The sequence below is a fragment of the Zalophus californianus genome, chromosome X (genome assembly GCF_009762305.2).
Source record: "Zalophus californianus isolate mZalCal1 chromosome X, mZalCal1.pri.v2, whole genome shotgun sequence".
Taxonomy (NCBI): domain Eukaryota; kingdom Metazoa; phylum Chordata; class Mammalia; order Carnivora; family Otariidae; genus Zalophus; species Zalophus californianus.
The window spans coordinates 21,102,466-21,117,629 of NC_045612.1; the positions used below are offsets into that span (position 1 = coordinate 21,102,466).

General features: G+C 50.3%; 1 non-coding gene across 1 annotated transcript; it reads right to left on the reverse strand.

Annotated features, from left to right (window-relative positions):
- Positions 1-1,315: 1,315 nt before the first annotated feature.
- TRNAK-CUU lies at positions 1,316-1,388 on the reverse strand. The gene has a single exon. It is a non-coding gene; the product is annotated as a tRNA-Lys (tRNA).
- Between the last annotated feature and the right edge of the window lie 13,776 nt (positions 1,389-15,164).

Consider the following 15,164-nt stretch of genomic DNA (forward strand, 5'->3'; position numbering starts at 1 on the left):
AACAGCCTTTCTGGATTTTATAGCCAAAGGGGGGAAAATGAGGAAGGGGGCTAAAATCACCCCAGAGGCCTCTCGAGGTCAAGCCTCCCTGCCTCCCTAAGACTCCTAACAGGGTTTTTAATCAAACAGACAGTGCTAGAGATGGAAGAAACTAAGAAATCATCTGCCCTCCCAAAAACTGGCGTTGGCTGCCCATTGGCAACAAAATCAACTCCATTAGCCTTCACCTAGCTTCCATGGCCCTCCCTGATCTTGCTCTAGCCTCCTTCCCATCCATGTCCCTCACAAAACCTCTGTTCTCACCAAACCAGCCCTCTCACCATTCCTTGGACAAGACAAGCGCTTTCTGGACTGCTCCTTCAGCATTTTCTATGCCCTTCTGCGCTTGTTGAAATCCCACTCAACCATTACTCAAGCTGGTTCTTTCATGCCACTTTCCCTGACCCCCACTCCCTCCCCCATGGAAGTTAACTTCTCCTCGGGGTTTCCTCCACCATACAGAGCTTGGCCCTCTATTAAGCACTTCTACACTCTGCCTACCTGTCTCTCCAACTAGATTTCCACTTCCTTGGATGAAGGGACGCAGTATTTCTCAATTGTGTATCACAGCCTCCTTTCTCTCGCCCCAACATCCCCTACAATGGCATGGAGTAGGCCTTCTACAAGTATTTGTTAAGTGAATGAATGAATGGATGATCCAATCTAATCCTCTTATTTCGTAGTAGGGAAACTGAGGCCCAGACCTGGCTTCCCTTCTTGCCCGTTGAAGACTCAGTTTTAAGTTTAGCCTCCTTTAGTCTTTGTCTTCCCATTTAGTGCCTACACACAGTCTCTAAAGTTAGAGAGACATGGTTTGAATCCTAGCTCTGCCGCTTCCTAGCAATATCACCTTAGACCCTTAATTTCTGTTTGAGCCTCAGTTTTCTGTTATAAAATGGGTGCTAATAAATACTTCCTGAAAATGTTATAAAGATCAAATGAGTTCTTGGACATTAAGCACTTAGAACAGCGCTTGGCTGGTATCTACCTAGTAGATACCCCATAGTAGTTGTTCTTTTTTTAAGCATGAGGAGTTTTTACTTTTTATTTATTTATTTTTAAAGGTTGTCTTTATTTATTTGACAGAGAGAGAGAGTGCAGAAGCACGGGGAGCAGTAGGCAGAGGGAGAAGCAGGCTTCACTGCAGAGCAGGGAGCCCGATTGCGGGACTCGATCCCAGGACCCTGAGATCATGACCTGAGCCGAAGGCAGATGCGTAACCAACTGAGCCACCCAGGCACCCCTATTTTTTAATTTTTATTTTAAGTAGGCTCCATGCCCAACGTGGGGCTCGAACTCACCACCCTGAGATCAAGAGTCTCACACTCTACCGACTGAGCCAGCCAGGCGCCCCAAGCATGAGGAGTTTTTAGAGTTCAGAACTTGGGAGCACCTGCTTAATTCAAACCTGGGGATAAAAGCACAACCTAAACATAAAGAAAAAGAAAGGTGGATTTTTGGCAAGGGGAATGGAATAAAATTTAGCAAGACCTTTCAGCAAAACTATTATCTCTTCCCCCAAAGAGGCTAAAGAATATTGAGACTAGCACCCAGTTCAGTGGCCCACATTCAGTGGGTGCTCACCCAATTCCACTTCCTCTGGCTGTGATGGTGATTCTTTGTAGGCTCAGGGATGTTGGCATGGGACTGAGATACCATACTGAATTAACACATCTCTGTGCTCACTCCTATCCACGTGCCTACACTTGAGTTCCTTTCCCCCTGGCCAAATCCTTCAAGCCCCACTTCCACTGAGCTGTCTCTGAATGCTTTTGCCTCTGAATTCTTGGCCCCGTAGGTAAGTACTGCTTAGCACTTAGTGATTTTCTGTGCTTTGTGACTTAGTTCTACCTCCCCATCTGAGGGCAGGCACTTTGCCATAGAAAGCAGCATCCCCCACAATGCCTGGCAGTGTTTGAGCAAACAGCACTCCATGAATACTTGGAGATTGATTGACAGTAGGCGTTCAATGGGGGCATGGGTCCCCTCAAGTACTGCCCAGCATGCAGTTTCCCACACCCCCATTCCCCACACACACACCACTTCTCAAATCCCCCACTCACATGATGCCCAGCCTTTTTAGTAGCCATCTTGTCTCGTAGAACTTGTCAGCACCTGGAAGGCAAGGGCCACGTTTTACTGTGTCCTCCACAGAGCCCAGCATAGCACTTCCAACATTCACCGAATGGAGGAAGCACATAGTTTTGCTGCTATAGATAACTTGGTAAATATACCATTCTTATTTCAGGTGTGTGTGTTTATATGTATTCTTGTGTGTCTGTTCTCGCTCATTAAACTGGAAGGGGCTCTAGAGGAAGACTTGTCCTAGGGGCTTTAGAGGAAGAATTGGGAAGAAAGTCACAAGATGATCAAAAAATAAGTTGCGACCTGGGATCTTGATTTTTTTAAAAATCCAGAGAACAACGTTCCGCCTTCCACATACATTCAACCTAAAGTCTCACACCAAATTTTCTCAAACTTTAATATACATAATAATCACTGGGAGGAGCGTGTTAAAATTCAAATTCCAAGGCACCCTCCCACCCAGGATCTTCCTGAATAGGTCTGGGGTGGTGCCTCATACTCTGAATTTCCAGTGTCTACTCAGAATTAGAAACCAGAGGTCTCTTGGACTACACACTGAAATACATGGAGCACTTTTCCACTTTCATCTTTACCAGAGGTCCCCAAACTTGTTACTACCAAGGGTCTGATTATGTCTTTCCCCTCATGGATCCCATTAAACACAATTATACATTGCTTAGTATGTACCAGACACTGTTCTGAGGATTTTACAAATGTAACGCATTTAATACTCATAACAATCTCATAAGCTAAGTACTATTATTTCCCCCTTTTATGGATGAAGAAATTGAGGTACACAGATGTTCAGTAACTTGCCCAAAGTTGTCTAGCAACTAAGTTTTTTTTAATTGAGGTCAGATTCACTCACATAATATAAATTAAAAGCTACCATTTTAAAGTGTAAGATTCACTGTCATTTAGTACATTCACAACTGGGTGCAACCACCACCTCTAAGTAGTTCCAAAATGTTTTCATCACCCCAAAATAAAACTTCATACCTGTTAAGCGGTTGCTCCGCTTTCCTCCCTACCCCCAGCCTCCGGCAACCTCCTATCTGCTTTCTATGTCTATGGATTTACCTATTCTGGATATTTCATTTGACTGAAATCGTATGATCTGTGGCTTTTTGTCTTTGGCTTCTTTCATTTAGCATATTTTTTTAAAGTAGGCTCCACGCCCAACACAGAACTTGAACTCATGACCCTGAGATCAAGTGTCACATGCTCTATCGATTGAGCCAGCCAGGCACCCCAGCATAATGTTTTTGAGGTTCATTCACATTGTAACATGTATCAGCACTTCATTCCTTTTTATGGCTGAGTATTAGTCCATTATATGGATATACCACAGTTTGTTTATCCTTTCCTAGCTAATAAGTTTTAAAGTTGGGATCTGAACCCAGACTGTCTGGTTCCAGAGTCTGGGCTCTTAACCCTGTGTGTTCAAAATACTTACCTACTGGGCACCTGGGTGGCTCAGTTCGTTAAGCGACTGCCTTCGGCTCAGGTCATGATCCTGGAGTCCCGGGATTGAGTCCCGCATCGGGCTCCCTGCTCAGCAGGGAGTCTGCTTCTCTCTCTGACCCTCTTCCCTCTCGTGCTCTCTATCTCTCATTCTCTCTCTCAAATAAATAAATAAAATATTTAAAAAAAATACTTACCTACTTAAACAGGATGTATTTTCAAATAATAATTTGCCATTTAAAAATGTATCAGATATGGGGTACCTGGCTGGCTCTGTCAGAAGGGCATGGGGCTCTTGATCTTGGGGTCATGAGTTCAAGCCCCACATTGGGTACAGAGATTACTTAAATAAATGAAAAACTTTTAAAAAGTAAAAAAATAAACATGTATCAGATACAAATAAAGCTATATCAAAACTTCTGATCATTCCAAGATAGTCACACTGAGGTCATTCAATTCCAGCTAAAGCCAACAACACTTGATGTTGTAGTTAACCTCTGCAGCATCGTGCAGGTATGTTTCTCTAGACTTTATGAAATACAGACATAAGTCAGAGACTCTCTCCCAGGCTTTTATGGGTTTGGAGACCCTGATTTGGGATCCACTGATGACAAATCCCTGCAAGATGCCCAGTCAACAAGGAGAGGTTCCATCAAGTTGCTCAGTGGACTAACAATTTAGAAAGTGGGCTCATGCACATTAGAAAGATTTTCCACACCAAGAAGCTAAACAAGAAAGGAGCTGGAGGTTAACCTTCACTAAACTAGAAAATTCCAAAATCTAAGAAGTCATTCTGCCTGAATGTTCTAGTTAACTAACCAGAGTTCTCCCACCAAGGATACACATGGCCATATACTGAGGATCAATAAGACAGCCCTTTAACTGACCCCCAAAAGGTGACAGCCTAAGTTGGACTTACTAGAGAGGCCTTCCAGATCCAAAGCATCTGCTCTGACAGTACCTGAGGTGAGAATGCTATTCCAACACAACACTGATTGCATGATTTTTCTCCTGACTTTTCAAGCGTGTGGACAAAACAAAACAAAACAAAACAAAACCAAAAACTGTCTCTTCTGGAGTTTGTAACACCTGTGCTCCATGTCCGAGAGCCCCATTTGATGTTCTGAGCACTTCTCTCTCCAAAGGGATCCTTCGTTGCCCTATCAGAGATTGAACAACCAGACTAGATTCAAAACCATTAGCCCTGGATTCACTCAGCAGAATAAAATGAACATCAAGGAGAGTCTTGAAGGGGAAAGATGCCACAAAACACGTTGCTTGAGAGCTGAGAGAGGGATGGTGAGTGATGAAGGCTTCTTCGTTTTTCTAGCCCCAGGGCCTAACAGAAGTCCTGGCACAGATGAGAAAGCACTCAAAACATGTTTGTTGATTGAATGACTGAAAGAGAACCTTCTTCTTGGTCTGGAGGTCATTATGGAGGCATTGTGGAGCTGCTCTGTGAGGCCAGAGAATGGAACGAGGTTGGCATGTGTCTGGAGTACCCTGCCAGGACCTACACAGACCATGTTTTTCTCTGCCTGAAAATTTCTCCCAGGCAAAGTTCTCAGAGCCTACAAGTCTCAAAAGCAGATTCCTCTGAGCTCACTGTGTGCTTTATTCTACTGAACTCAAGTCAGAGGGACTTAACAGTGGCATAGTGTTGTAGGGAGAATCTGATGAGAGCACCTATACGAAAGCATACTGAAAAAGATAGAGAGCCAGGGAATTCTTGTTAACTTAACCAGACTGGCTTTGCATGATCTAAATGACTCTTTGCGCCATTTGGCCAGGTAGCTTTGTATCTATGGGTCTTATCACTGAACACAAACATGTGCAGACATCCCCCCGCCCAACACACACATTTTATAATGCAGTAAACTCCTGTTTGCCAAAATCCAAATAACCACAATTGTCAGAGAATCAGAATGTTCTTTTTGCAATACAGTGCAATAATCCCTTACATTCGCGTGGGGTTTTGCTGGTCACAAAGTGCTTCCCCATCCACGACCCCGTTTTTTGGTTGATTGATGTTCAGAATGGTCCCGAGGCTGTGCAAGAGTCTGGAAGGCCTTGTGAAGAATCAAATAGTAATGACATGTGTGGTGTGAGTGGCCTTGGCTGTGCGCTGGGCCTCTGAACACCAGTCTTCTTATTGTGGCAGAGACGTCAGGGGTATGGTGACTTGCTGCGACAGACTTGCAAGGACGTACCAGCACTTGGGGGACTGCACTGGTGGGACGGGACTCCTGCAGCTGAAAGGAGCTCAGATGCACGTGATCAGAACTGTAGTGGCAGCAAAGGAGGCAGAAGGCTTGGAGCACCCCTCCCTCACTTCCTTCCATCAGTCATTAAATGGGCAGACATTGGATGCTTGAGCTCCTTCTCCCAGCTTGTTCCAGCTATTGAGGGTACGGAGACAAACAAGACTTGTCTCCTAGACCTCTCTGGCCATATGATTCATGAGGTCTCCCCCTTCAAGTCTTCTTGTTCATTATAGCCCATTTTGCCAGGGGACAAATGTTGAGGGAAGGGGTTCCACCTAATCACTCCCTCTATTTCTCTCTCTCACACACACACACAAGCTGCTTGCACTCACGATGCTTCACTCAGGGCCTCAAATGGCCCAAGGCTAACCTGTCTGTGTCACGTACCTCTATTAAGGAGAGTATTGAATAAACCAGATCCATGGGAGCAAAATGAAAATTTGTAATGCATAGTAATAATAATGGTAATCCCTCACATCTGTATAGAACTTAATAGTTTACAAAACACTTCCATTCCTATTCCTTTATTTGATCCTGTGTCCTGTCATCATGTCATATTCAAAGACAGTCTTCTGGGTGTGCCTGGCTAGCTAGTCAGTTGAGCGGCTGAGCTTCTGCCTTCAGCTCAGGTCATGATCCTGGGGTCCTAGGCTCAGGTCATGATCCTGGGGTCCTAGGATTCAATTGAGTCCCATGGAGGGGGCCAGGGCTCTCTGCTCAGTGGGGGGCCTGCTTCTCCCTCTCCCTCTGCCTGCCGCTCCCCCTGCTTGTGCTCTCTCTCTCTCTCTGTCAAATAAATATATAGAATCTTTAAAACAACAACAACAACAACAACAAAACCCCAAAGACAATCTTCTGATTGTGATTTCCATCCGTGAGTGAAGCAAGACAAAGGCAGGGCTAAGAGTCCTGCCCCCTGGTTTGATTTTTTGCACTCTTTTCTTTCTCTCTTCCCTCTTTCTCTTGATGTGCTGTCTGTAGAAGTTGCCTATGACTTCCCAGACTCCTGGGAAGCTGGAACCCCAGTGAAAAGGGCTGCTGATCAGTAGTCCCCCCAAGATTCTGCAAGAATCACTACCAGGCGGAGGGAAGACTTTCCTTTTTGGGCAGCCCCAAAGTGAGCACCAACCCACCTCAGCAGATTAGGCAGGCCCTGGAGAAGGGGAGAGTTTCAATAGAAAAGGAGTGTGCCATGAAGCTTTTAGTAGGTTGTGAAATGGGGCTTTGAAGCTGGGGAGGCAGCCGCTGAGTGCAGGCTTTTCAGGGTGCAGACATACTAAAGGAACCTGGGCTTGCAAGAGAAAATCCTAGTGAAGGGCAAAGAGGAGCCCCCATTGTATCCACTGGGTTTGTAGACCCCCCTTTTAAAAAAAAACAAAACTATTTCATTCATCCCCATTACCTCCCGTACTTCACTATCTTCTTCATTCCTCCAGTCTCTTCACTGAGCCCCCTTCTACCTCATTCCTCTAACGTAGTAGCCACGATTTTCTGAGCTAAAGATGCTTTCAGAAAGGCCACTCCAGAGAGTTCTCAAGCCACCCCAGCCATTCTCCAACTCTTCGATCCCTCTCTCTACAAGGTACTTAGCCCATAGCGATGGCCACACCAGTCCCACCCTCCACCTAGCCCAGTGCTGGCCCCACATGGGAATGCCTGAGAAACGAGGGAGTAATAGGGGATATAAAGCCACTGTGCTCTGGTGGTTTGCAGCAGAAGATCAAAGCCTGTCCTCCTTGGTAGGAGGGGTCAGGGCTGTCCCGACAATCGCAAAACGCAGGGGCCAAACAGCAGGGGAAAGCTGCTTTTAGCTAGTGGCCAGGTTAAAAAGAGATGGTGGTGCTGAGTGGCTGCCATGCTGGGCTGGGGAGGAAGACCCATGACCCCCTCCCTTTATCCCTGGTTGTGACCGGCAGAGAGTTGAGGCTTCCAGCCTCCCCCAGCCTTGGAAACTCCCTTCCATCAGGGGAAGGAGCTTCATTCTGGCCCAGGAGCCCCTGGCTGAGCCCTCTTCCAGCCCCTACCCTGACGTCTGGGGCCAGCCGAGTTAGCACCGTAGCTCAGGCGGGGCAGCCAGTGCGGGGTCGGGAGTGTGTAATTGCAACCACTTCCTGCCCCAGCCTGCCCTAGGGCTGGCCCCGCCCCTGAGGACAGTCGGGGCGGGGCCCAGGTACAGTGAGGGAGTCCGATTGGTGGTGGGGGGGCTGCGGAGCAGGGCGGCTCTCAAGGGAAATCAGCTGAGACTCATAAAGGGAGGGGGTGCCCTCGGTTCGAGCCAGGCTGCACGAAAGGGCCGGGGCCTTCTATTGGCACAATACGTCCCTGCAAAGAAGGATCCAGAGAACAGTCCCTCTCCGACTGGTATACGACCAGTTCCAGTATTAGCTTTATTCATGAGATCTGAACTCTCCAAGGCCCCAAAGGAGAGGGGGAGGGGAGAGCTAGGGTCTACGCCCATAGGGATGATCTCCACTCTGGCTTTGGCACTGCTCTCTCTGAGCAAGTGAGGACAGAGAGAAGACATTAGGGGTGGGGGCTGCTGAAAAGACCCTGGTGGTACACACCACCAGAGTTGGCAAATGCCTCTCCCTTCCTGGAGATCCCAGGGTTTGCTGTTTGTATCATCAGTCTGTCTACCCAGGCCTTGGAATGCCCATTGTGTACAGAGCCAGTCCTACAGCAGGTAGCCTGGAGGTCCAAAAGAAGTAGAAAGGCGGTTCCTTCCCTTTGGCGAGCCAGACATCAACTGGGCACTAGAGTGGCGAGTGGGTAAAGTGTGCACTCTGTAGTCAAAGATGGAGATTGGGGTATTAGCTGGGTGACCTTGGGCGGCTTGCTTATCTTCTCTGAGCTTCAGTCTCCCGGTGTGTCAAATGAAGGTACTAATACTCGACTTACAAGCTTGTGGTAGCGATAAAGTCAGACACGTATGGGAAAGCGCTATGAAAGCTATAAAGCACTCTATAAAGGCAAGGGAGGGATGCTCCCGTTAAGTGGGGTGGAGGTGGGAGGGAGGACCCTGATGGGGGAAAATGAGTAGGCACCAACAACTAGGGTGCAAACTATCCACAAGAGTGTTAAAGGAGCACGCTGTAATGGGGCTGCCAGAGGCAGGTCGGGGGTTAAGTTTGCATCGGCTTCCAGCTAGAGGTGGGTCTGAGAGAGGAGATTCCTCCCCCGCCCCCCAGGGAAAGGCGGGCAGGCGAAGGTGGAGAAAAAGCCATCATTTCTCTCCTTTTGAGAAGGGCTTGAACGGTCCTGGTTGCCTTAATCGTGCCCCTGTGAAGAGAGGCCAGCGGTGGGTAACGAGTTTTGTTTGGGGGGAGGGGGCTGCCTGTCAGCCCTCGAAGTGTAAGGCAGCCCGGGGAAGCGCGCCGCTGACTTACATACCACGCCTGCAGCGTGCACACGGCTCGCTGGAATGAGCCCGGAATGTCTCCTCTCCTCGCCCTCTGCAGACGGAGGGGAGCCGAGGGGCGCTGGGTGCGCGGAGCACATTACATGACAGCTGCAAACCTGTAGGCTTCGGCGTCCCTTTCTCGCTCTGGGAAGGGCTGCCCAGGCCCAGGGTGACCCCTGCCCTCCCTTCCCAGATCAGCAGCCACATGGGGGGTGGGGCCGTCCTCATTTGCTAGGTGGATGTTGGGGGAGGGTGTGCCTGGGCGCAGTGGCGGCACGTGTTGCGAGGATGCACCCACGTCTATGCATGTCAGCAGCCACTTGTGCAGATCCAGGCAGTTGTCTGCACACACACATGTGTCATACATATGCATGCTCCAAGTGGTGAGAAGGCGGGACTCACATTTCTGCTGCTGCGTGACTTTGGACCTTGTCATCTGTAAAATGAAGAGTGTTGTACCAGAGCATCTCAGAGGGCCCTCTCAGCCCGAATATTCAGTTTTCTACACGTAGGGCTATGGCTGCTTAAAAAGTCAGGGCAGTGGGGAAAAAAAAAAAAATCAGCCGAACCAGTTGTGATGTTGGCTGTCGACACTTTAGATGTTTAGGTTTGGAGATTCAATTTTCAAAAGGCCAGTTACTTGGCATCATGTAACATCTGTTCACGTTCCAAGGAGTGGTCTCACACTGACACCGGACTGTGGCATGATGGTGTTTGTCTCTTTGCTCTGTTTGTGTGTTTACACATGTGCCAGTGCATCTCTGGGCGCATGTTTAAATTGCATCACAGAACATTAGAGCTGAATGAGATCCTGGAGGTCATCAAATTGAATCTCTTCCATTTCTAGTTCATTTATCCAACAGTCCTTTTGTGAGCTAGGATCTGTGCAGGGAGCTGCAGAGATAAATAAGGTATAGTTTCTGCCCTCCAGGAGCTCACCGTCTAGCAAGGGGGAGAAACATGGAAACAAATAATTACAATACAATGCGATAATAGAGGTATAAATCCTACTAGGCTATGGGAGCATAGTAGAAAGACTAATTAATTCGGCCTGGGGGTGAAACTGTCTGGGACAGTCTCACAAGCACTCCCCAGCTAGTGAGTTTTTACCTTCACCTTCCTACTTCCAAACTATTCATCCTGTTCTCCTCACCCCCCTTCTCTCAGGAAATCTAGGAAGATGTCTTCATCACCTGAAAAGGATTGGCCAAGTGGCATACTAAGATCCACATGGCCCACTGGGATCCACCCTGACCTATACCCCTCCCCGTTACAGGCCAAGAGAGGCTCAAGTGGGGCTAGCTGAGGTTGCCTGTGGTACTGGTGTAGCTCATTCTGGCGTGGAGATAGAGACCAAGAGGGAGGCCAAGAGAACTGAGAATTCAGTCCTTCCTGCCTGGCCAAAGGGGTGTGCAGAGGGGAAGGAGATCACCTCCAACAGGGCATGCCCTTTGCGTTTTCTGCCCCCGGAATGGGTCGCATTAGCCATCCCCTCTCCCTTGCACGGTGCCCCTGGTGAACAGCAGTGCCCGTTAATGAGATGATTGCTGAGGATAATGGGACAGCCTTAGCGTGGAGGGCAGATTAGAGCGAAGCTATCTAGCAGAGGGAGGGGAGACAGTAACTCTGGACTCAGCACCAGGTTCCACCCTCCGCCTTACCTGCCCAAGAGATGGCCGTGGGAGGCTAAGCTCCAGCCCTCCACCGCCACCCAATCTAGCGTCTTTCTCCCTCTCCGCGGGCAGAAGGCGAACCACCCTCCGGGCCTACCACCCCACCAGGAAGGGAGCACTCCCTCCCCCCTCCCACCCCTCGATCCATAAAGCCCGGAGATGCTACGGCGAAGGGAACCCTGGGAGTGTGCCTTGAATGACCCCCAAACACATCTGGATTTTTGGAGTTCAGGCCAGCCCCCGAAACGGACCCCAGGGAAGTGCGCCAGAGGGAGGGGGCGGGGGAAGGGAGAGGCAGCGCGGAGTTAAGGGCCTGCCGTTTAGGACTCCTGGCCCCACGACTAGGACCGTCCCAAACTTCCTGTTTCTTCCGGCCGCTCTGACCCCGGGGCTGCAGCTCCGAGATAGCTCGGGGCCTGGAAGTGCATGCTGGGTAAGCGCAGACGGACGGAGTAGGCGAGCAGCCCGCTGTCGCCGCGGCGCAGGGCCGGTGTGGGCGCGCGCTCGGCTTCCTTCCCCGGCGGTCACGCTTTGCATGTGGGATGGGCAGCGGGCAGGTGGCAGGGAGGCCCCCACGCCGAGGGCTCGGGGCGGAGCCTTCGCCGGGGCGGGGGCGGAGGGGGAAGGGGGAGGAGGCGGCGGCCCGAGGGGCGGGGGTGTGGGCCGGGAGTTTCTGCATTTTCAAGGGACGCCGAGTTGCCTTCGGCGAAGGCCGAAGTTCGAGCAAACCTCGCGGCGCGGAGTGCAGGAAATCCTGGAGGGGCAGCGCAGCCGGCTCGGCCCCGGCCGGCCCCGAGCTCTCGCGCCAGCCCGAGGCCCTGAGCGGGGTCGTTGAGGATGAGTAGAAGGAAGCCCTTCTCTGCTCAGCGGGGAGAAAACTTAACGGAACTGGTGACCCCCATCCCAGAGGCGGGCCACATTGGGGATTAAAAAAGAAAGAAAGAAAGAAAGAAAGAAAGAAAAAGAAAAAGTGCGGGCAAATGCTCGGCTCCAGAGAGGAAACTAAGGCGATCTCAATCATTGAAGGGTGGAGGTCGGGACGGACAACCGATCCCTCAGTGTCTCCGTCCTCAAGATGGACTGCATGGGGCAGGAGGGGCTGAAGCAGGCGACACCTGACTGCTCTTCCTGAGGTGCCTTCTCCCCAACAACCCGCTTTCCTCCCCCAGAGCTGCTCCCGCCTTAAGACGGTGGGGGAGAAGAGGGGCTGTGGAAAAACGGTTAGATACGTAAAGATGGTTGCCTCAGAACAGAGGTTAACCCCCACCTCTACCCGCACCTTCCTTTGGGGCCGGCACCCCTTGTGCGCAAGGTGCATCTCCCACTCCCACCACCTCTTGATATTCCCCATTCTCCCCAGCTCTGCCAGATGTCTGCATGCATCTTGAGGAAGCCGTTATGATCTCCCTCGGGGGTCGATGTTTGATATAGGACCAGGCAAGGTGGGAAGTAGGGCACACAGGACACACAGGGGCCCACTTCACAAATTATGGCTCCTATTTGAAGATGAAGAAACCGGGGCAGCCCAGAGAGCTTAAACATTTGCTGAGCTCACACAGGGAGTTAGTAATAGAGGTTAAGACACAGCTTGGAGATGGTGGTGGTGGTGGTGGGGGTTAATGCTTAAGACTCCTTAAGCAATCACACACCCCCACCGAGTCTCTACAGACTCCTTCCCACTGCTAGATGAATGCTACCTTAGCAGTCTTCTCTTATCCTCCCTCTGATGGCACATCAAGCCAGGGTTGTTTGATTATGTTTCTGTCACCCATGCTCAGCTAGGAGTACTTCAATGATGGAGACAGGGTCTTAAACTTATTATGTTATCTCAGTGCCTAGTAAAGTGCCTGGCACATAGAAGACACTCTTAAGTATTTCTTTAGTGAACAATAGAAATCAGGAGTCCAGACTCTGGCCCTCTTCAAGTCAAAATGCTCCTTATACACTCATCCACTTGCACACCTGGCTTAGAAGTACCCCTTTAGGGACAAGATCTTTCTATTGCTACATATGGCTGGTGCTGGATTCTGCACCTAGAGGGGCTTTCAAAAGTAGGCACAGAAGGTGAAGGGCCATCTTGGGCTGGCCGGTTAGTTCACCTAGCCAGGAGCAGGCTCAAGCTGCCCAGTTACAAATCTGTTATGTGTATTGTATTCTGTGCCCTGGTGCCCTTCTCCCGAACCAAGATATAGCAGGCGGCGCAGACATTTATGCAAATGAGCCAAGAGCCCTGCTGCTTTCAAAAATAAATGATGGAGCCCATATCAGTAGTTGCAGTGTGTCTTGGCAGGGTTTGGAAGGGGCCCTGCCCGCCCCTTGCTAGTTCTCTCTCTCTCTCTCTCTCTCTCTCTCTCTCTCTCGAAGCCCGGCACAGTGAGAAGCAGTGTCCCCTACCCCTGTCGTTTCCCCCTCCCTTCCAAAACTACAAACAGCCACAAACCACATGGCCCACAAGCAACAGAGATTTGTGGCCTTTGGAACCTCCCAGGGCAGGGGTCAGTCAGGAGGTCAACGGGGGTGTAGGCATCACACAGCCCAGAGTCATTACTCTAATGCCCTCTGGGAGAGTTTCGAATCAATGGGCCTATTTGTCCTCCCTCCAGGGAGGACTGGGGGTAGGGCAGTGGGGGTCCATTATCAAGCCCCCCCCACCCCCCACCCCCATATGACTGCCTCCAAGAAGCTCACTCTTGGCCTGGCATCCTGCAAATCTCACCATTACCCAAGAAAGACAGAAACCGGAAGTGGGATGATTTCTGTGTGGATGGTCAGATAGGACGGGTCCTTTGGATTCTGCTAGAAATCTAGGATCTAGACTTTTATTTGGGAGGCTGTGGCATTTACGAAGCCAGCAGGATGACTTTGGGCCCCCGTTGACCCACATTTTGGTAAGTAGCCAATTTCAGCGAGTTTGTGCCCTGGCGTGTAATTGTCCTTGTTCCTTCTGGGAGAGTTTCAGAATCACTCCTTGTGGGAAAGAGGTGGGACAGTGTAGTGGTTTAGGGCCTGGACTTGTGCATCGGCCAGACCTGGATTCCAAACCCAGCTCTGCCCCAACCAGGTGTGTGACCTCTTCAAGTTACCTTCTCTGAGCCTTAGTTCCTTTATGTGTTAAAGTGGGACAATTATAGTGCCTACCACATGAGACTGTTATTGGGATCAAATATGATGCGTACAATGTACTTGGCACTTTGTAGGTGCTCAGTAAATTGTAGCTGTGGTGACATTCTTACTAGGTTTTATTGCAGGCAAGTACTGTTCTTGGTACCAGTCAAGCCTGGGGCATTTCTCAGCTCAAGTCCCTCCCTAAAATCCTGGAAAGATGGGATTCCATCTGGCACCCATCCTCTCCCAGCATTTGGGTAATATGTTATTGGGGTCGGCCTGGGATATGCCTAAGGTGCAGCAGGTGTGGCTCTGGCCACAGGCAATATCCCCCGAGGGCATTTAGTTTTATTGACTGAAATGGTTTTAGGTGGTCAGATGGGGGGCTCAGGGCAACTGTTCCTCCATAGGGTCTAAAATGCATACTCAGGGTATGGTAGGGCCAGGCTAGTACCATGGCTCTTGCCACTAGCTAAGTGTGCATTCACAATGAGGCAGCTTTGAAAATGTCTTGTGTGATCCACCTTAAATGGCCTTTGTTTAAAATTTTACCCTGGTGTGGGACGAGAGAGTTCACGTTTAATTCCAAATTTTGGCGGTGGGGGTTGGTAGGATGGGGAGCAGCAGTGCTGGGCTAAGTACTAAGCGCTGAGCAAGGTGGGCAGGGAAACACGATCTAGTTCTCCCCGAAGTTCGGGAAGATGTAGGTCCAGCTCTGCTTTTGCATGGCACTTTCATCACACTTTTAGATTCGTCCTTTTTTATTGAGTTTGTACTGCAAGGAGTTTGTCTCTCCCATGAAACTCAAGCTCCCTTAGGTTGCAGACCTCGTCACCCCCACAGACCAGGAACCTTCCGACGGCGGGGCCCGAGTCTCCCCCCTCCCCCCCCCAACCCGCTCAGGCTGCCCGTTCCCCAGCCTGGGAACCGAGAGAGCTGCCACCGTCCTCTGAGCGTCTCCCCCACCGGCGACCGGTGCATTCCTTGGTATTCGAGACGCCCGGAGGCTCAGCACCCGCGGCGGAGCGATTGGCGCGAACAAGGCCGGGAAAGGATGGGGGGTGGCGGGGGCGGGGAGAGGCGAACTCCCCGGACCTCTGGCTGGAGAGAGGAAGGGGGAGCTGCACCCGTCCC